Source organism: Hibiscus syriacus, unplaced genomic scaffold, assembly GCF_006381635.1.
Source record: "Hibiscus syriacus cultivar Baekdansim isolate YM2019G1 unplaced genomic scaffold, ASM638163v2 tig00111848_pilon, whole genome shotgun sequence".
Taxonomy (NCBI): Eukaryota; Viridiplantae; Streptophyta; class Magnoliopsida; order Malvales; family Malvaceae; genus Hibiscus; species Hibiscus syriacus.
Genome location: NW_024063201.1, coordinates 3,138,190 through 3,141,834, shown reverse-complemented (window position 1 = coordinate 3,141,834; position 3,645 = coordinate 3,138,190).

Sequence of the window (3,645 nt, the reverse complement as noted above, 5' to 3'; positions counted from 1 at the left end):
AAGTGAAAATCTGGTCCATCTATAAGTTTTCCAGCTCGTGCAAGCATCTGGGTACTGCATCGTCTTCAAAGCTTCTATTTCATCTCCTACTTTCAGAAGTCTTTCGAGCTAGTTCGTGATCTTCAATTGTTGGCTTCAGCGTCGAATCTTCTTGAATCCAACTTGTTACCTCAGCATGTATGCGTCCGACTTCTCAGTAGGTAGACTCTCCCTTGACGCTACTCGATCTACGTAGAGCATCTTCGAAATTCTACCGATCCTAGCGAAAGGCATTACTGTGGCATTATTTTTCAAGAACCTTCTAAAAGATCAATTATTTAAGGGATCAATTCCTTTAAATGATATGTCATATTCATGCAAAAATGTAACAAGACCAGACAAAAGGAAATCAATGTTAGTAGAAATAAAAAGACTCAAGTCAGTTGAAATGATTAGTCAAAGAAATGCAGTCTTAGAAACAATAAATAAATTCGACTCAAAGTTGAGACTGAAAAAAAGCATACTAAGAAAATTGATAGTCCTAACTGCATGCGTTATAATTCTCTTAGGTTATCCACATGGCTCTAGCGAGGTAGGTTTACTAAATTCTCTACATGAGGCTAGGTTCTAGCAACGGGTTCCCGAGCCATCTTTACAACCTGCTAAGGTTGACTCTGATTTTAGACCATTAAAGACTCGAGAATCGGATTCAGCTCAGGGGATCACATCACTAAAAGCGTATCTCAAAATTGATATCCAGATAGGCAACTTAGGATGCTTTCCAGAGATATTTTATCAGACCCACACAAGAAAATCCAATGCTCTTTGTGAAGTGTGACGTTTCTCTCTACTTAGGTAAATCGGGTTTCATCTCTAGTTTAGAACTATGATGTGCAACAATCCTAATTATTCAAAGAATTGTAAGCATTAATCAGAGAGAAAATCTTTTTTTTTCTTTTGAAATAACATAATGAACAGTAAATTAAAACAAGATCGAACTCTTAATTTCCCAAAATCCTAAATATAGGGTAACCAACTCGTGGCTCGACTCTCAATTTGTTTTAAAAACAAAACATCCCCAGCAGAGTTGTGAAGCTGTCGACACCGTTTTTTGTCCGGGTGGGGAAAAGACCGATATCGACTTGGGGGTTTTCTCTTTGAAAAGTATTTTCGAAATTTGAGGAGTCGCCACCAATCATTTAAGGTGCGATTGAGACACCATAAATTTTGGGTGATTTTAATAAAACATTTTATTTTTATCAAAATACCAAGTTTCAAGGTCTACGATAATCCAGAAATCAGGTTCAGGAGTCAGTTACGCGTGGGGAAGGATTAGCACCCCCATAAACACACAAAAATTAGTACCTAGTTGATTACCCTATATTTAAAATCGGAAATTTTAAGTTCGATCTTTATTTAATTTGAAAATCATTACGGATACAAAGTTGAAAAGAGTATTCGTTTATTTAGACCGATAGCATTCGCTCCCAAACGTAAATGCGGGAGATCAACTATTATGCCTAATAACCGAATATTAACTCGTTTTTAGAAAAATCATTATGCGATCTTTGAAAAGGATGTCGACATATTTCGAGAATAACCATTAGTCAACCCTTGAGCACACTTGCGGAATATATACTATTAATTCCCTAATAAGTTAACATTGCCTTAGGTTTGAAAATAAAATGCAATCAAACAAATTTTTATTTAATCCTAATTAATCTAAGGTAAATTAAAGGCTTTTTCTAGCTTAAGGTGTCAAATTATGAAATTAAAGGAACCTAGAAGCTCAAACCTAAAAATGTAGGATCTAATATTAATCATATTTGATTTTATTCAATTATCGAATCAAATAACTGAGATGGTCCCTCGAGCATTTAGGTAAGGTTCAAATCGAATTATTCCCTAAATTAAAAGACTAGTTTGAAATCTCACTAAAAATGGAGGCTCTATTTAACCTATTTAATTATGTCAAAATTAAACTCTAATCGAAATTCGGGGACTAAAAGGTCAAAAGGCTAACACACTGAGTCCTAAAAGACTAAAAGTATAAGGACCTAAATCAACAATTTCTAAAGTTGAGGACTAATATTAAAACCTAATTATTATCTAAATTATTAAACCTAAAGTATTTTTTAGAAAATATTAATTATTAATAAATTTTAAAAGGTCGAGCAATCGATTCGAGTAATTGGGCATTTTATACGAAACTCGACTCGAATTGCTCCATAATTAAACTAGAGCGACGTCCTATTTTCTAAGCTTGATTCAAATGTTAATCTAATTTAAAACTAAATCTAAGAATTTAAACTATGAAATGTTGAAACATTTAATAAACTTAATTAAAAATAAAATAAAACATTAAAAATAAAAAACAGTAAAAAAGAATAAATTTAAAATAAATATAAAATAAGGACCTAATTGTATGAATGTGAAATTACTAAATTAAATGGAAACAAAATAAACATAAAATAGAACTAAATTAAAACAAATCAAAAATCAAAGAATAAATCGCAATAAAATAAAAATAAACAAATTAAGGGATTCAAATGCAAATCACACTAGAAATTAAAGGGGCCTAAAGAAAATTATAACATTTATTTAAGCCTAAAAATAATATGTTAAAATAAAAAGGTAAAATTACAAAATAATTCCATGAAAATTTAAAAAAATTAATAGGTCACTACACATGACTAAAATGTAAAAACACGCTAAAAGTAGGGAGACTAAACTAAAATTATACCAAAAATTTCAAAGCACAAATAGAAAATGAAAAATTATAAAAATGGTCCCTTTCAGTGACCATTTTATAAAAACATGGGAATTGTTGGGGGACTTAAAATGCGATTTCCCCCAAAATTGTTTTATAAATACAAAATTTTTTCCTTTTTTTAACATTTCATTTTTCCGTTTTTTAAATTTTTAGAGAGAGAGGGGTCTCTCTAGAATTTCGACCGCTCGTCGGGCCCTCACATGCCGCCGTCCAGTTGTCGTCGTGCTACCGCCGTCTCCAGTGGTCGTTGGCCACCAAAATTTACAGAGAGGCTCGTTTTGGGCTTCTCGTTGCCGATCTGAGCTTGGTTTCGTGAAAAACAGCCCTTAACGCCATGAAATAAGCCGAGAACCCCTTGGCTTCCACCGCCCGGATCTCCACTGTCCGGATCTCCACCGTCCTCCGTTGGATCGGGCCCAAATCAAATATGCTGCTCGTTGGCTTCCCCTCTCTCTTCTGACCGTCCGAATCTGCGAACCGACTCCTCGAATGTTGACGAGGCTCCGATCGAACGGTAACACTCTTTCCTTTTTATCTATTTTTTGCTATTTTTGAAACAAACTTTAAAAGGGTTTTTTTGTTATTTTTGCTTACTTTTTTTTACTAAAACATTAGTTTGTAAAAAAAAGGGTTTTTTACCAAGATCGAATCAAGAAAAAAGGAGAAAATAATAATAATAAGTTATTTTTCGGGGGGAAAACCTTAAACTCGTTTATTGCTTTAAATAGATGAATAACCGAGAGCCCCTTTTTAAAGTGTATTTGTTTGGGGTTTTATACCCATTTACAATTGAAAGTAAATTATTACAAATTTGTCTTCTTGCTTGTTGTTTGTTGCAGTGGCGAGTTGGAGCAAGGATGGCGTGGAGTGTTGGAGTTTCTTTGCTGCAGCAG